Consider the following 22,351-nt stretch of genomic DNA (forward strand, 5'->3'; position numbering starts at 1 on the left):
CTGGGTCCTGGGTCCTGGGTCCTGGGTCCTGGGTCCTGGGTCCTGGGTCCTGGGTCCTGGGTCATCAAAGTTGGGGAAAAGCTTATTTGTAAGTTTTCACAAAAGTTAGATGTACCCCTGGAGAGTCAAGATTCAGTTCATGTGCTTTCCCTGTTTTGATGAACTTGTTTTGATGAACTTGCCCTCTAAACTCCAGAGGGGCTTCAGAGGCTTTCAAGTAACCTGCGTAGTGCACAGGGCATCTGGAGACAAATGGTCCATGAAGAGCACAGAGCACGCTTGCTCATCCTCAGGCTATCACTAGTCTGCAGCAGCTCTTTTCCATGTGGACCTGCAGAGAGCCAGGCAGATGCTTAGCAGCAGCCCCAGCCTCTTCCCAGGCTGTAGAACTGTTCTTTTGAAGGCACCTAAAAGGCAGAGACATCAAATGAATCCCTGTTGGGGACCAGGATTAATGCATCTAGTATTATAAAGTGAATAACGCATATATTCACTTTACAAGCATGAGGGCCCGAGTTTGATCTCCAGACCATGTTAATATTATAGGGTAGAGTACTGTGGCGCATGCTTGAGCCCTCAGGGTAGGCAGAGAGAGGCAGACATAGCTAGCCATCCTAGGCTCTCTGGTTCCAAGCCACAGAGAGGCTTTGTCTTATAAAAAGATGACGAACTCCTGAGAATCAACATGTGAGGTTGTCCTTTGACCTCCACACACATGTACTCATACCTGTCTCATACATACATATCTGCATGCACACGTACATGTATACATGCATATAGCACACATGCATGCACACAGCACACATGCATGCACACAGTTGCAAAATGAACACAAGAACCCTGAGAAGCATCAGCCTCAGAAGCGTGACTAGAATAAAAGGACCCAGAATCTGAAGAGGTTTTTTTTTAAAAAAAAAATCTTAATACATTCTTTATTAAAATATAATTACTTCTGCTTTCCTTTTCCAGTCCCTTCCAGTCCTTCAATGTCACTTCCTCACTTTCAAGTTGATAACTTCCTCTTCTCTGATTATTATTGGTGGTGTGTGTGTGAGTGTGTGTGTGTATGTGTGTGAGTGTGTGTGTGTGTGTGTGAGTGTGTGTGTGTGTATGTGTGTGAGTGTGTGTGTGTGTATGTGTGTGTGAGTGTGTGTGTGTGTGTGTGTGTTGACAGTCTCTTTTGCTCTGATTATTATTGATGTGTGTATGTATATGTGTATGTATGTATGCATGTATGTTTGTATGTATGTGTTGATAGCCTCTTCTTCCCTGATCACTATTGTTGGTGTGTGCATGTGTGCGTGCGTGTGTGTGTGTTAAGAATATAAAGCAAATATCTGAAATAATGGCCCCTTCATCTGTTCCCAACACTTGGCTTGGAACCCTTTATTCTGTTGCAGTGGGTCTTGATCTTGGGGTTCACTAGAATGATGATGCAGAGGGCTTGTTATAGGAAATGTTACAAATTGCTGCTAAGTTTCCTCTCTGGAGCTTTAGATATAGTCATATGAAATAGAAGCAAAAATTCTGTTTGCATTTCTTACAAGTTCCCAAGTGATGAGGTGATACTGGGAAGTCAGCGACCTGGACTGAACTAGTTCATACTTCATTCTGAGCCAAGAAACAGAAGTTTCTGAAGCTTTAGTGGCAAGAGATGCACAGACTTAGGCTTTCCTCCCTCGGTCTACTCCAGCGATTTTTTTTTTAAACTCTCTTTTGTACCCTATTATTTGTTTTTCCATCCTAATGGGAACAGAGCAACCAGAATATATAGTTTTTTGCCTCTTTTATTTTAGCATAGTTTAAAACACACATTCACACAATTTCTAATTTGTTTTGAAAAATGATTTGAGTTAAAGGATGTTAATTTAATTTGAAGATCCTCAAATTTGCCCTGGGAAAACTAATACTAATAGATTTATGATGAAATTAAGTCCTTTGTCTTGGTTTCCCTTCATGCAATGTAGAGGTTCCAACTCAGAAAATAGTGAGTTCTTAGAAATGACAAGGAAGCATTTTAAATATGTGCTGAATGTGGCACTATTCTGTCTTGAAATTGTTTTTTTTTTTTGAAAACTATATCATAAGATCAAAAATTATTTAAATAATTAAGGTAGTTTAATCTGACAGAACCATTTCTGAAACTGTGATAAACTGACCACCTGACTTTTATTTCTAGAAGACACTGACTAAAATAATAAATGAGTTCTTATGGCACAGGCAGCTATAATGGAAGGCTTTTAACTTGAGGGACTTACAGAGATCCAAAACCAACAAGACACAGAAGGCAGAATGGCATAGTATTCCTGACAGACAGAAATGCAACCTGAAAATCTGACTTTTTCCTCTGCAGAAGCAGGGTAATACCACGCACACAGTCAATGAAATCACCAAGGATCAATGCAGTATCTCCCAATGACCTTTAAAAGATGGCAATCGCCCTACAAAGGAAGGCACTGCAAAGCTATGTCCGTATTCCGGGAGAGATAGTCCTCCACTTCCTATAATGCAGTGACTCACAGAGTTCCTGTCGTTTGGTGAAAAAATCTTGTACCTGTTGTCTATGAGAGATGAGTCCAAAAGAGCTTCCATAATAAAGTGAATTAAGTCAGTCATGTAACCAACAAGAGTAGAAGAGACAACTTCAGATAAAAAGCTATCTGTGGTTCATGTGCGTGTGTACCTGGGTGTGTGTGTGTGTGTGTGTGTGTGTGTGTGTGTGTGTGTGTGTGTGTGTGATGGACTAGAACAGTTGCCCAAGGAATAGTGAGAACTGCGAGCAGTTCTTTGAGTAATGATGACAAAGAATGTGAGGTAACCCAAATTTTCTTTCCAGAGAACACAGATTTAGGTGGTTTGAATAGGAATGGCCCTTATAGACTCGTGTGTTTGAATGTTTGATCCATAGGGAGTGGCACTATTAGAAGGAGTGGCTTAGGGACTACATCAGTGTGAGGTGGGCTTCAGGATCTCCTATGCTCAACTATGTTTAGAGTGGCACCCAGTCTCCTTCTGCTGCTTTTGCATCAGGATGTAGAACTCTCCGGCCCCATGTCTGTGCATGCTGCTATGCTTCCTGTCATGATTGTAATGGATTAAACCTCTGAAACTGTAAGGCTGTAAGGCAGGCCCAATGAAATGTTTTTCTGTATAAAAGTTGCCATGGTCATGGTGTTTCACCACAGTAATAAAATCCTAGCTAAGCCAAGGCCCAAGCAGCATAGCTTGGATCCTAGGAAGGCAGATGCCAAGACAGCCATGTAGAGCAGAATGACCAGTGTGATAGTTGATGTTGATTGGATTCCTGGCTTGGAAACGCCTAGGTTAGTAAAGTATATTTCTGGGTATGTATATGAAGCATATCCTGAGATGGTTAGATAATAAGGGCTCTGACCTTTCATTGAACCCCTCATTGGATTTATAGTGTGATATAATCCCTGGGAGGTGGTTATGGTGGAAGATGGTGTCTAGCCAAACGAATCAGGTCTCTTGGTGTATCCTGGTGGCTGTCTTGCTTGGGTATTCACTGTATTCTCACATTCTCTGATTCCTGGCCACCATGTGAATAGCTAGTTCCCTCCTAACCATGAACTACTCTGTACTGCATGTCTCACCACCAGAATTCTTTTCCAAAAAATGTGGGACCAAGCAACCAAAGAATGAACTGTCTGAAGCCATGAACCCTTTAGTAATTTGTGCTAGGCGTTTGTTTAAAGCTATGCAAAACTGGGCTAACAATCAGGCGTATCATGTAAGTGGGATGCTTTGACCTGGGACACTGTTCCCAATACTCTCTCATGGATGATGGCACTAAGTGGGACTGTCTCAGAACATCTGGGTACATGGCTTCCTGCATAAGAAGTTAGGGATAAGCCTGGATGTTCTTTAGGCCATAAGGATGACAGGAAAGAAAAATCCATAGTTCACCAGATTCCTGATCTTAAATCTAGTGATCGTTCTTGTGAACTGCCTGGGCTAGTTCTTAATCGTTGTCCCCTTGCTTCAAATCAACATTATCATTTATTTCCTATTGTAAACATCAATAGGTGTGTGGGAAGCCATTGCACCTGGGGTGTGAGTCAGCCTGACCTTCTGTACTCATGCCAACCCCAGCAGGAAGTGTGGCTTTCCCACTTTCTAGCAGGGACAACTGTCTCTAGCCAGGCCTTCATTTGAGAAATACGAACAACAGAAACTTTTTTCCAGGATATTTTAAAGGTAAAATGATATACAAAAGTCTTGCTGTGGCACCTGGCACAGACTCAGCACTGCTTTCTGAAAACTTCCACAATCATTTAAATGAAAAGAATAAAAAAGTCATCTGTCAGCTCATCTGTCCTGGCCCACTTATTTGTTTCATGGCTATTTATTGAGTCCCTCAACATTCTTCTAGATGACCAAAAGCTATGAAAACAGAAAACTCTCTCCATCTGTAAGTCAAAGAGATTCTAGAATCTTGAGAAACAAATGAGCAAACAAACGGCTCAGCTACTAGGAGGCACAACTCAGCTATTCCATGACTCAGCTACTCCACTACTAATTACTCAGCTACTCACTCAGTCAGCTACGCCATGACTCAGATATTCAACTACTCAGTTATTTACTCAGCTACTCAGTCACTCAGATACTCAACTACTGATACCTCGATACTCCATTACTGAATTACACCACTACCCAGCTACTCCACTACTCAGATACTCAACTACTCAGTTACTCAGCTACTCCATTACTTCAGATACTCAACTACTGATACCTCAATACTCTACTACTGAACTACTCCACAGCTCAGCTATTCAGATACTCAGATACTCCACTACTCAGCTATTCTTCCACTCCAATACTCTATGGTCCCCTGATGTAAGAACTAAACCACACAGATCAGAGGATTTTACTGTTTCTAGGAGAAAAGAGAAAAAGAGCTGTTTAGTTCCAGAGAAAGAGAGAGGGAGAGCTTGAAGGAGGAGAGAGGGTGAGGGGGAGGGTGAAGGTGAGATAGAGGGGAGGGGGAGGGGGAGGGGGAGGGGNNGGNGAGGGAGAGGGAGAGGGAGAGAGAGAGACAGAGAGAGACAGAGAGACAGAGAGACAGAGAGACAGAGAGACAGAGAGAGAAATACAGTGGGGTATCAGAATATTACTCCATTCAGCAATGAATTTCACTAGCTCTAAAAAGAGATTTCTCTATTCTCCACCAAGGAATGATTATACTACCAAACCCAGAGTTACTCAAGAACATTGGATTGTTTCAGGTTTGTTGGGCACAATTTTTAATGACCATCTGTTAGGAAGAGGTTCAAGATGAGTCTATGACAAAAAGAAACTGCCAGTTCAGATGCCACCCTTTATAACTGGTGCTGACAATCCCAGGTATAAACCGGAGAACCAAGGGAAAATCAATGTACGACTTTAAAGGTGAGATATGAGGGTGGAGAGGTGGCTCAGCAGTTAAGAGGTTCAGTTCTCAGCACCCATATGGAGCAACTCACAACCACCTGTCACTCTGGTTACGGGGATCTGAGCTCTCTGCAAGCCTCTGCAACCCCTACATGTGCACAGTGCATATCAAGCAGGCACTGCTCATAAACATAAATACATCTTTTTAAGGTAATGTTTTAATTCGGTGAATATCTCTGTATGCACAGGGTATGAACACTGTGTAAGCAGAACACTCAGCAACCTTCCTATTTTGGACTCTTCAGAACAAGCTCTGCTGAAATGATTTGGAATGAAGACTCCCCAGTAAACTTCTCCTAATTTTATAACTCTGATGGTGCTTAATCTAAGTTCATATCCAGGAACAGAGTGTAGAGGATTATTTTGTTCAGTCTCTTTTATGAGTTCTAGCTCTCAACATTGAAACACAAAATTAGAGCAAACGTGTGTGGAGTGGAGTGTGGAGGCTTCATGATGTGGAAATGAGGGTGGAAAAAGCAGCCTTTCCCATAGGAAAACCCAAGCTGTCAGAGAAGCATCCTGCTGGCAACTGCCCTGCCTGAGAATCTGCTTATAGGTTGCTCATGAGCAGATCAATAGTAAAATAACAACAACAAAGAGCCCCTGTGGTAGGATGGAGTGTTCTTTGGGTATATGCCCAGGAGTGGTATAGATGATATTGAGTCTCAGTTTGCTCTCCCACCTGTTTCTGGATACGGCAGGTGACACAGACTCATGTGATGTTCTGCTGAGGCAAGACTAGTGGGAGGACATGTGAAATTTGGAGAGAGTGTAAACAGGGCTCAGGGATAGTGATGGTGTTTGTATAGCTAGCTTTGCAATGCTTCGCTGGTCTTCACTGATCTTCATTCACTTTATTGAGAGAGGCATAGCAGAGAACTTCTCCTGGCTTCTTTTCTGTTTCTGGTCACTCCTGTTGACTCGTGTATCACTTCAAAAGAGGACTGGTTGTTTCTGCTGAATTGTGCCACCTCTGCTGATTCTTGTTTGGTATCCTGACATTACTGAACTGGACTGCTGGTATCCTGACACATGGAAATGGGAATCACCCCAAAGAACTACTTCTAACCAGGTCCACATCCCCTTGTCCTATCTACCATCTTTTCTCTTCTACCTTTGAACAGTGGGCTATAATGGGGGTGGGCGAAACATTTGCGAACCCACATTAAAAGTAGATTTTGAAAAATCTAAACCTACATACGAGTAATGTAGGAATGTTTTCCTTGCTCTACATTGTCACCAGCATGAACTGTCACTTGCATTTTTTAATTAATTAATCTATTTACTTTACATCTTGATTACAGCTTTCCTCCCTCCTTTCCTCCAAGTTCCTCCCTCTTACTCCCCCTTCCCCACCAATCTCCCCTTAGCAAAGGAGAGGCCAGGCCTTCCATGGATATTAATCCACCTTGGCATCTCAAGTTTCAGTAGGACTAGAGCATTTTATTGCAGCCAGACAAAGCAGTCCAGTTAGGGAAAGGGGATTCAAAGACAGGCAAGAGAGTCAGAGACAACCCCTCCTTCGGCTGTTGTGAGTCCCTCATAAAGACTTAGCTGCACAACTGTTATATATGTGCAGAGGGACAAGGTCCATCCCATCCCCACATGGTGGTTCATTCTCTATGATTCTATAGTTCTTCTTGTGGTGTCCCTGGCCTCTCTGGCTCCTTCAATTCTTCTTCCCCTCCTGCAGGATTCCCTAAGCTATGCCTAATGTTTGACTGTGGGTCTCTACATCTGTTTCCTTCAGGGGCTGGGTGAAGCCTCTCTAATGGCAGTTATGCCACGTTCCTGTCTGCCAGCACAGCAGAGTAACATTAAATTTGTCAGGGGAGGGCTCTCTCTCATGGCCTGGGTCTCAAGCTGGGCCAGTCATTGTTTGGCCATTCCCTCAATTTCTGCTCTATCTTCACCCTTTCACCTCTTGCTGGCAGGACAAATTGTGGGTCTAAGGTTCTGTGGCTGGGTTGATGTCCCCATCCCTCCACTGGAAGTCCTTTCTGGTTGTGTCACTTGTAGTATTAATCTTAGCCACTATGACAGGTGTCAGATGGAATCTCAGGGTCATTTTGACTTGTATTTCCCTGATGACTAAAGATGTTGAATATTTCTTTAAGTATTTCTCAACCATTTGAGATTCCTCTGTTAAGATTTTTTTTTTTAGATCCATATCCCATTTTTAATTGGATTATTTGGTTTGTTGGTATCTGGCTTCTTGGGTGCTTTATATATTTAGAAATTAGCCATCTGTTAGATGTTAGGGATTGGCAAAAATCTTTTCCTGTTCTGTAGGCTGGGGTTTTGTACTATTGACAATATGCTTTGCCTTACAGAACCTTTCAGTTTCATGAGGTCCCATTTACTAATTGTCAACCTTAGTACCTGTGCTATTTGTTTTGCTTAGGAAGTGGTCTCCTATGCCAATGTATTCAAAGGTATTTCCCACTTCTTTTCTATCAGGTTCAGTGTATCTGGTTTTATGTTGAGGTCTTTGATCCATCTGGACTTGATTTGCACAGGATGATAGGTATATGTCTGTTTACTTCTACATGCAGAAATCCTGTTAGACCAGCACCATGTGTTGAAGATGCTTTCTTTTTTCATTGTATAATTTTGGTTTCTTTATCAAAAAGCAGATAACCACAGTTAAGTGACTTTACATCTTTGATTTTATTCTATTGATCTGGCATAAGGACACTTGTTCAACTCTGTTCATAGAAGCTTTATTCATGATATCCAGAAACTGGAAAAAAGCCTAGGTATCCCTCAACCAAAGAATGAATAAAGAAAATGTGGTCCATCTACACAGTGAAATATCACATGTCTGCTGAAAATAGCATCATGAAATTCACAAGCAAATGGATGGAACAGGAAAAAAATCATCCTGAGTAAAGCAACTAGAACCAGAAAGACAACCGTGGTGTGTACTTACGTATAGGTGGATATTAGCTGTAAAAAAAGGATAACCATGCCTCAATCCACAGACCCAGAGAAATTTAGAAACAAGGAGGGATTAAGGGAGCATTGTGAATCTCCCTAGGGGAATGGGAACAGGAGGGATCAGGTGTGGGGAGGATGGAGGGAGAGAGTACTGTAAGTGAAAATAGGAATGGGGGACATTTCAGGGACAAGCTAGAAACCTAGTACAATAGAAACTCCCAGGACCCTGAGTGTGACCCTAGCTTAGACTCCTCGTAATGGGGAATATTTAACCTGAACCATCCATCTTCTGTAACCAGGCAAGACGTCTAGTGGAGAGGCTGGGACACTAACACAACCACAACACCTAAGACCTACAATTTGTCCTGCCTACAAGATGTGCTGAGATAAAGGTGGTGCACAAATTATAAGAGTGGTCAATCAATGACTAATCCAGCTTGAGGTTCATGCCACCACTGACACTATCTAGAGGGCCAGGAACCAAAGATTGGATAGCCCAGAGACATAGGATAAAACCAAACAAAACGAGGGTTGGGGGGGAAGTCAATAAAATTATTCCTAATGATATTGTTCTATACTCATAGACAAGGAGCCTAGCATAATTGTTATCATAGATGCTCTAATCAGCAACTAATCTAAACAGATGCAGAGACCCACAGCCAAACATTAGGTAGAATTCAGAGGATCCTGCCAAAGTGGAGGAGGAGGGTTGTAGGAACTAAGAGGGGTCAGGAACATCAAAGAATCAACTAACCAGGGCTCATAGGAGATCACTAAGACTGAACTGACAATCAGGGACACTGTATGGGTCTGATCCAGACCCTCTGCATATATGTTATGGATGTGTACCTTGGTCTTCTTGTAGGAGTCTTAACAGTTGGAGCAGGTGGCTGTCTCTGGCTCTTTTGCCTACTTTGGTGTAGGCTTTTATTTTTCAAAACCTACATTAGTAAGGGTTCTTAAGCGTTTCAGCCTCTCTTATAGGCCACTGACCAAAGGTAGGGGAGGAAGATGGCTGACAGGACAGGGGGTATGGACCTGGTTAGAAGTAGTTCTTTGGGGAGATTATAGTCTTCATTGTCAGCAGTCCAGTCCACTAGCAAAACACCAAACATGAATCAGCAGTAGCAGCCTGACCCAGAAGAAACTAGGAGACTCCACTGATGGGCAGGAGTCCACTGAAGCAGCAAGAAGCAGTGGGAACACCACTAGAAGTTCTCTGGTGCATTTCTCTCTATGAAGTCACAGCAAGCAAAGATCAGAGAAGAAAGCAAGGTGAACCAATGCCAGAGCATCGTCCACTGTCTGTTGGGTTGTACTTATACTCTTTCCAAACATCCTGTGTCCCCTCAAGCATCCACTTCAGCAAAACATCACATGCCCTTTCACCAGGCAGCTTCCAGAGAAACACCACATGCTGTTTCATCAAAACATCCTCTAGTAAAACAGTGTTCAGAAAAAAAAACATCACATGACACAACCGAGTCTCCAGTGAAACCAGAAATTACCCCTGCAATTTGGGGGCCTTTTTTCTCCTACTGTGCTGCCTTGTCCAGTCTTAATAAGAGTGGAGGTGCCTAGTCTTATTGTAACTTGACACTCCATGTTTGTTTGATACCTGCCCTTTTCTGAAGGGAAACAGAAGAGGAGTGGATGGGGTGGGGAGGGCAGGGTGGCTGAGGGGGAGGAGGAGAGAAGGAAAACTGTGTCCAGGATGTAATATATGAGAGAAAAACAACAACAAAGAGCAAAGAAACCCAAAGAAGTCAGAGTTTCTTTAAACATTTAAGACAATTTGTGCCTTGATTTAGGAGCAAATCCTGCTCCACTGCCAGATTCTCAACTGTCAGGAAGAAATGATGACTCTGGGGGAAGAGTGATTTTCTATTTTCTACACATCTTACTTGTTGTGTCCCATGTTAAACAATGAGGTTCCATATACTAAGAGACTCAGATTGCAGTTTTCAATGTAAGGAGTGCCATAGACCAATGTGGGGACCAATGTGCCGTTGACCTGGGTGGGGAGGGGTTTGCACATTGATTATAAAATAATGATCTCAACTAGGAAACATGTTTTAATGATCAACATGAAAAAAAAAAGTCTGTAAGTGCATCTACCTACCAAGAAAACACTGAAGACATAAATTTGGTTTTTGTGCTTGGTCCACTGGACCTATAACAAGCTGCCACATTGTTAATCATTCAACTCTAAGTAAGAAAGTTTCACCTTTCAACTTTCAACAGCTGCTGAGATTTTAAAAGCATTAAATGAGACAATATTTAAAAGCACAAGGTAAGTTAGTTGGAGAGCCATCTCAGTTGTTAGGATTAGCAATTGTTGCTCTTGTGGAGAGCTCCAGCTCCCACACTGTAGGTTACAGCCTTCTACAACTCTAATTCTAAAGGACTTGATGCCTTCTTCACAATTCTGTTGACAACATACATGCACGTGGTACACACACACACACACACACACACACACACACACTCATATACATATAATTAAATAAATCTTAAAAACTGAAATGATATAATAAATATTTTTCACAATAACAGGCACTTCCACATCAGTAAGAACAGAAACAAGGAGGGCTGGAGAGATGGCTTAGAGGGTAAGAACACTGACTGCTCTTCCAAAGGTCATGAGTTCAAATCCCAGCAACCACTTGGTGGCTCACAACCATCTGTAATGAGATCTGGCGCCCTCTTCTGGAGTGTCTGAAGACAGTTACAGTGTACTTACATATAATAAAGAAATATGTCTTTAAAAATAAAAAGAACAGAAACAAGAGCTCAAGCAAAGCGCTAAGCCAGACATGGTGGCTCACGCTGGGGCTGAGGCAAGAGAACCTCCACTTGTTCGAGTACAACCTGAGCTAATAGTAAGCTCCAGGATAGCCTAGCCTACAGAGCGACCTTGTTTCAAAAAAGAAAAAGAATAACATGCTAGAAAAACACTTTTATTAAAAGTATCTCTAGCTTAACATTTAATCAAGAATATACTGTCTTTAATAGAAAGAAACTGTCCAGCATTTGCTTTGTTTAGCTTTGTTCCCCTAGGGACTAATAAAATGCTCAGAACCAATTACATGCTCAAACAAGTGAAATCTGAATGAATAAATGAATGACCCCAGCTGGAAGAATCTCCTCATTTTGTAGCAAACTGCATGTATCCACATAATACACAAACGATCCTAAATCGAATCCCAAAGCTTTAGAAAGCTAGTCTAGTCACTGAAAACTAAATTATTTCCTCGAAGGATCTTGTGAAGATCCTTAGTATTTAGAAATGGGGACTGGGATGTTCATACCTCATGGTTTTAAATCATTGCTTTGATGAGTGTCATTCACATGTAGGTTAAATGTGACTAAAGATTTCTCAGACACCTTTCTAGTTCCTTGTCAGCTACTCAATGGTAGAGGCATCATACAAGAGAGAAAGCACCGGCCTTTCTGGTTACATCACATGCTCACTTGCAGTAGGCACCCCCCCACACACACACACACCTTTGTGCTTGTGACTCCCAGGATACTGTGTATCAGCCTTTACCTGTGTAGAAGGTTCTAAGCTCCCTGCTGAGCTTGTGTCTGGTCCTGCTATTCAGGGTATCAGTGGTCCTGTGGTCAGACTCTGGGCTTCTTGTTCACTTTTAACCTCATCTTGCATCAATGTGGAGGGCTCCAATTAACTTCAAAGACAGTCCAATGTGTAGAAAAATGCTGATGATGCGGAACGAAATCTCACTGCTTGTTTGAAGATTGTCAGAACGTTAATGAGACGAGATCGTGATTAACACTATATAAAAATAGATGCTGGTGTCAAGCTTCAGACACACACGTGTGAGCACACACACACACACACACACACCACGTTTTTCCATTGTTTGTCACACACAAATTCACTCAAGGTATGCAAAAACAAATAAATGTGGCATGGTGAGTTATCTCCTAGGTTTATTTACAATGAACAACAGCACATGTTTGATAACCATTCTTTAATTAGGGAAATAGTTTGTAACTTTTCTCCTTGTTTCACATTCAAAACACATTTGTTTTCCATTATGAAATAGTTTGTAAAAAAGCTCTGAACCAGAAATCTCATTGTAAGTCAACCATGGCTTTGCCTTCAGCCAGTGCTGTTTGATAAAGTGTTTCACAGGCAACTTTACCTATTGTTTCCAGATAGTATGAAAACAAAACAACAACAATAAAAAAAAAACCCTTCACTCTCATTTCCCACAAGGAAAGCCAACATTCTCTGAGGGGAGGGGGTAGATTACTAGAAGACCTTTGACCTTGAGAGAAGTTGAGAACGTTGACAGTATCAAGCTTTGAGAACGACTTCCCTTAGACTACTCACCTTTTCAGCCTAAAGAGGATGAGTATGAATTAAGTCATAGATAATTGGTGGGCCAGCCTGGTCCTGGTTAGTCTACTGGGTGTGGGTTTGACGGAGCCCAGGATGAGCCTGAGCCGCAGTCATCCGTCGACCCTGAAATCCTTCTTGCCTATCTTACCTTTATAACCTTTCTGTTGGATTTCAGCCAAGGACCTGAAGTGCTTATTTTGCTCTCCCAGCATCCCTCAGTCCCTACCTAGCATACCCTGCTCCCAACCCTGAACTTTCCAGCCCAGGTGCCCAGATACCCTACCCTCAGAGAGTTCTTCCTTATTTTGGCTCACCATTTTAATCTTCTCAGGTTGTGTTCACTCGGCTCTTTTGCTGTGGTAGCCTGGTACCTCGTGGTGGGAGGGCATGGTAGAGGAGGCTGTTCACCCATGGCATCTGGAAAGCAAAGAACACTTCAACAATGAAATCACAGTGACTGAACTTTCTCACAAGAACCCCCACCTCTTAAAGATATCTCTGCTTCATGCTAGCACCATAGTAGAAGGTCTAAGCTGTCCATACTGGGGCCTGTGGAGAACATTTCAGATTCAAGCTATACTACTGGAAATTCCAAAGAAAATGAGGTATAATTTAAGTCATTCACTCCACAAATTTACTAGTGGGCATATACCATGTTCAAGGTACTACAGACAGAAGTTTGGGAAAATCCTTCTGCCTTTAGTCTCCATAACTTTTGGCAAGTCCTTTATATCTTCACAGCCTTAGCTCACTCTCATGTACCAGAACTTTCTGAAAGTTTCATTCCACCCAAGTTTCTTGCCTCTCAATAAACCTTAAATTCAATTTTTCTAGCATTTTCTTTTTACAATATGTTTTCCCTGCATAGATAATGTCTGTGTACCACACGTGTGCCCGCTGCCTTCAGAGGGCAGAAGAGAGTGTTGGCTCCCCTGGAGGTAGTTACATATGCTTATCAGCAGCCATGTGCCTTCTGGGAACTGGAAGAGGTCTACTGTAGGAGCCATAGGTGCTCTTAACCCTTGGCCATCTCTCCAGGTACTCTAGCATTTTATTTTATGGATTTTATCCAACACTTCCTGCCATTTGATTTCTAAAGTTTTCCTAAATATCTGTCTCTTTGAGATAGCCTTTGTGTATAACAGGCTCAGTCTTGTGCAGGCTTTATGCAAAAAGCAACAGCTGCTGTGTATGGCCACTTACAATATAACTGAAGCAGACATGTTAATATAAGAAAATAGACCCCAGACTAGTAATAATATAATGACAGAAAAAGAGAAGCATTCTGTGAGGATAAGTGGGTTAATTCATCAAAATAACAAGGCAAACACAAATGTTTCTTACTTATGGCACTTCAAAATATATAAAGGAGGAAGCTGGTTGAGTGGGAAGGAGTCAGTGGTGAACTTTTAAAGATGGTTTGAGAATTCAACACTTTTTTTTCATAGTTAATGATACAGATGAAAAATAAAGAAATAAATAAGAAAGGTGTAAAAACTACAACAACCAATTTGACATTACTGATCAGACAAAATCTTCCAAATTATGAAATGTTGGAGATATGATCTTTTCAAGTAAAGATGGGATGTTTGCCAAAATAGAATAAATGTGGGGTCATGAATTTGAAAAAATTGATCAAAATGAAAATTTGAACATATATGAAGCTAAATAAACATATACCATAATGTATAGCTGCTTCTAAAGCAGGGCCACAGGGAAACTGATACCATTAGTCCTTATTAGAGATGAAGTACTAAGTTAGTGATTGAAACTATTACCTTAGGAAAATGGAGACAAATCTCACTCAGGGCAGAAATAATAAAAGAAATACTAAAAACAGAGATGTGTTTATCAAAGAAATAGAAACAAAAGAAGTGGTGACAATAAAAACAAGTAATTTGGGAGAAAAGTGTACACACAGAAAACAAAGACACGTGGTATTAAAAGGTGTGCATTATCCTTAAAATGGAAAATGTACAATCTGTAATGGAAGACATGTTCAAGAATATCACAGAAGAACAGCATCTGCCACCATGAAAAGGATGCTAATTGGAGCAATACTGAACTACCTACATACAGCTCTCAGTGCAGCTAAAATCACGAGTAAACTGATGCTGAAGAACACACCAAATCTTCATGTACTGATAGTGAGAGCAAACTGATACATCCATTCCGTTCGACAGCTTCTCACAAAGTGAAAACACACTTCACATATGGCCAAGCAATCATAACTCTCCATATCTTTTGAAAAGAAGTGAAATCTTCATGTTCAAATTAAAAAACAAAAAACAAAAAACTATGTATGTACATCCATGCCATTGAATTTATAAACACAGAAATGTAGAAATAATCCAAGAATCCTTCAGTGGGTGAGTGGCCCAGAACGGTGGCATTTGTGAGCAGTAGGAAACCGCTGTGTGGAAGACAGAGTCTCTGAGGTGCGTTTTGTCATTCACTTACACAGCATATTATCCATATGACAAAACTGCCTGTCAAAAAACAGATCCATGGTTGCTATGGAATGAGGTAGGTGAATATGACACAAAAGCATAGGTGTGGAATATTGGGAATCAGAAGTTTCCTGAATCCTGGTTGTGGTAATAGTTCCACGAGCTTGTGCATGTAACAACATTCATAGAACTTGACAAAAAAGTCAATTTGCATGTCAATTTTAAGATAGTCAAACAATGAACAATGAGGTAAGATGCTAAAGAAATAATAAAAACAGCATAAAGGATTTAAACGCTTGCAGCAAGCAGAGGGCAATCTACAGGAAGATCACAGACCTTCATACTATTTCTTCCTCTCCCAGTGAGCCTAGGAAACAGGTTGTTCTAAAGTTCCAGCTGGACATGTGTGTTAATCACTGGGAGAAGGTGTCTCATTTCTTTCAAATTGTGGGTGACTGTCATGGATAGAGCAAATTGCTTAGAGAATATTTTTCTCTAAGATGGCTCTTGGGGCCCAGCACTTGGAAGGCAGAGGCAGGTGGATATCTGAGTTCGATGCCAGCCTGGTCTACAGAGTGAGTTCCAGGACAGCCAGGGCTAGACAGAGAAACCCTGTCTTGAAAAACAAAACAAAGAAACAAAACAAAACAAACAAACGAACAAAAAAAGATGGCTCTTGGAACCAGGATGAATTGTCTCACAGTTACTCGTTCACCTCTGTGAGCTGCTTGTGTTCCCATGTGCATGGGGCTGGGGTTGTGTGCTCATACTCTGAAGAGCTAAGGAGATGAGGTGTGCCTGTAAAGGCTTTAGGACACTTCCAAGGATGATAGACTGATACTGCAAGCGGATACCTACCTATCCTGCTGTGAAAAGCCTGTTCTGTCTTCATTCACTTCCTTTCATGAGCCTGCATTGCCCTGCCCGAATTTTAGACACTTGGAATGTACATCTGAGAACGCCACATCTTTGGGAGTAGAAGACAGATGGGTAGGGCTGGGTGATGAGACACTCTAATCACTGTTGTTTGAGGAGAAGAATAAAAGGCAGGAGGCACCAGGATGGTTCTGACTTCCTCTGGGAAAGGACATACTGAGACAATCACAAACCACACAGGAAACTAATAAACCCTATGAAGTTCCCTTCATGAACTGTAATCCTTTCCTGAGATCTAGGACCCTCCTCCTCTCTATTGGTATTGTGTGTGTGTGCCTAGGGAGCAAGGGCAGCAGAGTAGATGCTAAGAGTGGGGAGGACAGGGCTGACCAGCATCGTCCCTGGAAGCATCTAGCTGAGGATGGTCCAGTATGCACACAGGCATGGTTACCCACTAAGAATGGGTGTGAGGTCATGGGATCCTCTGGAGCTGGAGATACAATGGTTGTAAGCTGAACTTAAATCCTCTTCCAGATCAGCACTCTCTCTTAAACTGTTGGTCTATTTCTCCGGGCCCAGGGGCTTATATTTTAAATGGAGACGCCTAGACTTTGCTTGAGATATACTGAGTCAGACTACCTAGAGGTGGAACTCCTAAGTCTACATGTCACAGTTTAGATTCCAGACAGTTCTCACACAACATAAATTTGAAATTTATCCTTAAGGTGGCTCCTCAGAGTTTGCTGACAGGCTATCTGTCCTCCTCCTCCTCCTCCTCCTCCTCCTCCTCTCCCTCCTCCTCTTCCTCCTTCTTCTCCTCCTTCTCCTCTTTCTCCTCTTCCTCCTCCTCTTCCTCCTCTTCCTCCTCCTCTTCCTCCTCCTCTTTCTCCTCTTCCTCCTCCTCTTCCTCCCCTTCCTTTTCCCCACCGCTTCATCCTTCTCCTTTTCTCCTACATCTTGTCTTTCATGTCTTCCCCCACCTCCTCTCTTTCTCTTTCTCTTCTGCCTCACTTCCTCCCCATTATCATCATAATTACCAACATTACCTCTGCCAGAGAAATAAAAGGGGTGGGGAGTTTTTTACAACTGGCTAATTTAGTTATGAGTCAAAGGTTTGAAAAGAACTATGAAATATGATATTACCCAGGCCCTCCCTCTAGCCTAATTAGGGATGAAAAATTACAGGATTGCATGCCCCCAAAGAGAACACCATCTCTATAATTAGGGACACTGCCTCCAGCGCTGCCACCATGGGAGAACCGTTTATGCACAAAGGCATAGAGCAAACTTCTGTCCCAGTGAAGAAGGTCCACAGCCATTACATGAATCTGATAAAATGTATGTTAATAAGAAGAGCAGAAACCATTTACATGTTATTTTATGTAAAGTCATTTCATAGATTAAGTTTCATTCTCAGAGAGCATTGTTTTGATGTATACATGTCTTGTAATCTGAAACTTCTCCCTAATATTTTGGATTGAGTGGGTGGGAATGGTAATGATACTTTTTATTTTATTTTAATTTTAGAAAACACTGTAAAATGTTCTATTGCGAATGACTCTGGTTATAAACTTTGACAATATTCATGGCAGTTTTACTACATCTTTTACTGTGTGCTTCACACTTTTTAATAGTTAAAATTATCCTCAGTCCTGATAAGAAAAGAGCAATTAAAAACAAACAAACAAACAGGGAAAAAAACAGGTGCAGCAGTTGACCTCAGAAAGGGGGAGGTCAGTATTATTCTTCTAGATGTAAAGCTTTGCAAGGTTCAAATTCATCATTATTCTGTGGTCCATCTACTAAAAGTATCCAGTCATCCCTGTGTTCAGCTGCTTCCCACGTCCAGTCAGTGGAGAAAGTTCATCTATAACTCTTCATGTAAAAGGTAGGCTCAGTTTCCCCTCCAGGCCCCATGCATCCAGAAATAACACTCAGACTCCAAATGTACTTACAAATACCTTGGTCAAATAACTAGGCTCTTCTCTGACTAGATGTTAACCTAAAATAGCCCATTTATCTTAATCTACATTCCGCCATGTGGCTGGTCACCTGTGTCCGGTACCATACATTCATCTCCACACATCTTCCTGAGCAGATCTTCCCACACCTGGCTCTATCCCAGAATTCTTTCTCTTTCCAGATGTCCCACCTTCTATTTGCTGCCTAAGCCATAGGCTTTTAGTTGACAGATGATGTATCCATTCAATACACAAGCTATTCTCTCTCCATCTTCAGAATTTTTTTAGTTTAAAACATCATCCTTACTCGTTGTGGAGAGACAGTGCCATGGTTAAACGCACATACTATGCTTATAGAGGACCTGAGTTCATTTCCCAACTCACGTCATCTCACAACCACCGCTAACTCCTGGGCATCCGACGTGTATGGCCTCTATGGACAACCTCAGTCACACTCACGTACCCTGAAACATGTACACAATTAAAATTAAAAGTCAGAACCTTAAAAATATTCTTTACATATTAGAAAGTGATTGTAATAGAGAATGTTGGAGATAACCATGTTATGTTAACATTGTATACTTATGATAGTAATTGACATATATATTAATTTTCTTTTATATATTCCATAAGATAACCAATCAATAAAAGATTTTAAAAACAATTTTAAGACCTGTGCATATTGAGTGCCAGGTAAATTGACCCTTTGTGACAACATTCTAATGTTCTAATGTTCTGTGTACCCTCATTTCACCTGTAAGGATATTGGAGTTAACACTTTATATAAACCCCTATATGTAATTCATAAAGCAGGTGGAAGTCAGGACCCCAAAGCCTTTAGACTTTCCAGAATGTACTTGTATCCACAGTTGCCAAAAGAGTGATGCTGATATGAACGAGCCTGCCCCACTGCCAATGCTTGGGTAGCTCATTTTAAAAGAAATCCCAAGCTTTTTAAATAACTTTAAATCTTCATAGATTCTCATTGTTGAATAAACAGTAAAAAATATTTGTTTATACTACTGCTCAAAACAAAGAATATGAAAGCAGAAAAGAGTTTCCCCCAGTCTTTATTAGTTTCCTCTAAACCAATTGTTTTTAAATATGGGAAAGAAATTTCTTTACCTAAAATTTTAAATTTGTATTGCATTTAATTCTTTTCTTCTCTCTGCCTCGGCCCCCCAACCCCCGCACATATGTGTGTGGTGCAGCTGGGGTTGTACACTTCTGTAGGTTAAGAGAACAACTCGTAAGCATTGGTTCTTGTCTCTGCCATGTGCGTCCTGGGAAGCAGACTCATTCTTCTTGGACTTGGCATCCTTTATCCACTAAGCCATTTCTCTAACCCCATTTCTCTACTTTTTGATTGTTTTTATTTCTCCTTAATTCTTTGCATGTAGTGGTTATGTGGTTTAAAAGATTTCTTTTTATTAATTTTACTGCTTTTCACATGGAAGATCGATTTCTTAACGGAAAATAGTAAACCCTTCAGAGATGCACAGTATTAGAAAAGCTTGCCCCACCCATAGAGATAAATGTGTTAAATCAGAACCACAGATGTCTAAGACAAGACGGAGCAGAGTTGACACACAATCAATAAGATGCTAACCATATTCAGCATGGCGGCCAGCTAGCCAGGAGTTCCTGAGTCAGCCATTTAAATTTTCCTTTATAATGGGAAAACCCGATAATCTCAAACAACATGTCTCAAAGGATCGTTGAATGGCACCAGCTTCATGGTGTAGTGTGTGTGTGTGTGTGTGTGTGTGTGTGTGTGTGTGTGTGTGTGTGTTTACACAAGGTGCTTCGGTGTTCATTTCTCTTTTACTATCAGAGTTAGTGTCTCAGTAGGCCATCAGGAAATCTGCCCCTTGTTTATATTGCTTTGCCTAGAGAAAAGACAAAGAGACAGCATTCTTTTCCTCAAACAATTTCATATTTTTCAGACTCTTTTTATGACTTCCAAAAATTTTTCTTCACAAAGACTTTTAAGACTTCTGTCACTTCAAAGGAGTGGCCCCTTAGCCAATTCGACTCTTTACAAATGTGTAATTGGAAGAAGCAAAGCCACACTGTGCTGTTCTACTTAATCTGGGGATGCTTTGACCACATTCGTCCATTCTACATTTCACTCCAGAGGAAAACCACAGCAGAACTCCAGTAGAAGAAAAGGAAAGGAAAGAACGTGACATTTTTTTATTAATCAAATCTTTGCTAAAACATTTTTTAGCCAAGAAGTTGCCCTCGGCTTCTATACCAAGAACATCTCTTTTACAAATACTCCTTGAAGAACTATTCCCTGTTAACCCCTTGATTCTCTTCTCATTTTTGTCTATCACCCAAATGAATAAGCAATCATTTGCCATACTTCTGTGTGTTTGTACATCTACGTCTTTTTTTGAAAAAAATTTGTTTACTTTTGCAGTTGTCTCCTTTATCTTTTCTTGACCTTAAAAGCTTGAGCTTAAAATTTTGCCTATATATGGTATCCTCTTGAACAATTACAGATTGCATTTTTTAAAAAGAAAGAAAAAATTCATCTTATTCTTCAAAACAACAGAAATCAGTCAAGGAAAAAGTTACCCAGCTCCCTGCAAGAGACTTTATTACCTTTAATCACGGGATTGCATCTTTATTCTAATCTCATTAGATAAATGTTAGGATAGAGTCTTCTAAACAAGAAGTCACATAGGGGCAAGTCAGTGGAAGCAAATATAACATGGTAAGACAGAATCACAATGGAAATCCATAAGAATTCTAATTACACACACACACACAAACACACACACACACACACACACACACACACACACACACACTGTAGTCAGTTATGGGAGTTTATATAATATAAATCCTGCCAGGTTTGTTCTTTTCAAGATGGATAATGTGTTAGCAATGTAGCTGAGGGAATCTGCACCATGTAAACCAAGAATTCAGAATGCAAACTGTTGGACCCACAGGATAGGTTTGTTTTATCTGAGCTTGGAAGAGAGGACCAAGGAAAACAAACCAATTTGCATCCAATCCAAATTATCAAGTGGAGAGATTCTTCAGCAGAATACTAGAAACAGATGTGGATGCCTTTGCTCTGTAACTGGAAGCCAGTACATGAGTCCTTGCCATTTATCCCTTTATGATAAAACCTCAAGTTCCTATCCCCACCAGGAGAGGGGAAACCCCAGAGAAATGCGATAGTCGTTGGCTCCACACTGTGCTCTGTAGATACTCCCTGAGTTACCCAGTTCTTGACCATGAGTTTTACACTAACGGTGTTTTTAGGTGTCATCTCACAGGGAATGCTTTTTCTGAAGGAGCGTGCTCTCTTAGTTTTGGAGAACTGACAGACTCCTTATAGTAGAAAAGGGAGCTCTCGTGGAATAATCATTCTATGCACAGAAAGCAATTGTGTTTTCAGGTGAGAATGGCCTCCCACGTCTCTATTTTCTAGACTCTGACATGCTAAGTTTTGTGTCTTAGAAGCATGAGTTCAAATTGGGCTCCTTGGAAGCAGTCAGAAATAATATTTGGCCTGCTCTCAAACTATGCTCTGGTTTTCTGCATCATTTTACCCCACACAAAACTCAACACCATTTATACAACTGGAAACATCTGCTATACAGAGAACTCGGGTTTGAGTATAGAAGACCACCAAACACTCTCAGTCCTTCACTGGTAGAAAACCAAAACTTCTCACTGATGTTCAAATGCAGGCAGGAAACTGTCGGAGACTCACAGAAATTGTGGGGAGCTAGCCAACAGGTTCTAGGATTCTTGATAAAAAAAAAAAAACCTCTTTGTTTTTTAACAGCTATTCCCCTACGTGGGTGGGCCTTGCTCTGAAGATAAATTCATAGAGATACAATTGTTCCAAAAAGCACATAGGTTGAAGGTTCCAAATTGGCGCAAAATGTCCTAGATCCTTATGAATTTAAATACAACCACAGATGGTCTGGTATTCAGGAGAGGGCTGTGCTTAAAAACACTGGAGGGTGGAATGCCCACGGCTTCAAACTATAGGCAGTCACTTTCAATGAGATTCTTGGCATGTTTTTAGCAGAGAGAGACAGGAGGAAGGGGGAAAAAGAATGAGAGAGGGAGGGAGGGAGGGAGGGAGGAAGGGAGGGAGGGAGGGAGGGAGAGAGAGATCATCATTCAATAACAGCTCTATGAGATATTACACTTAAGATCACATGTGCATGGATTTGCTTTAGGACCAAGAAGAGGCGCATGTGCATGTACATGGATGTGCATTAGGACCAAAGAAGGAGAAAATGAATAAGAGTCCAGCCTTACCAAACCGTTTT

The sequence above is a fragment of the Mus pahari genome, chromosome 20 (assembly GCF_900095145.1).
Source record: "Mus pahari chromosome 20, PAHARI_EIJ_v1.1, whole genome shotgun sequence".
NCBI lineage: Eukaryota > Metazoa > Chordata > Mammalia > Rodentia > Muridae > Mus > Mus pahari.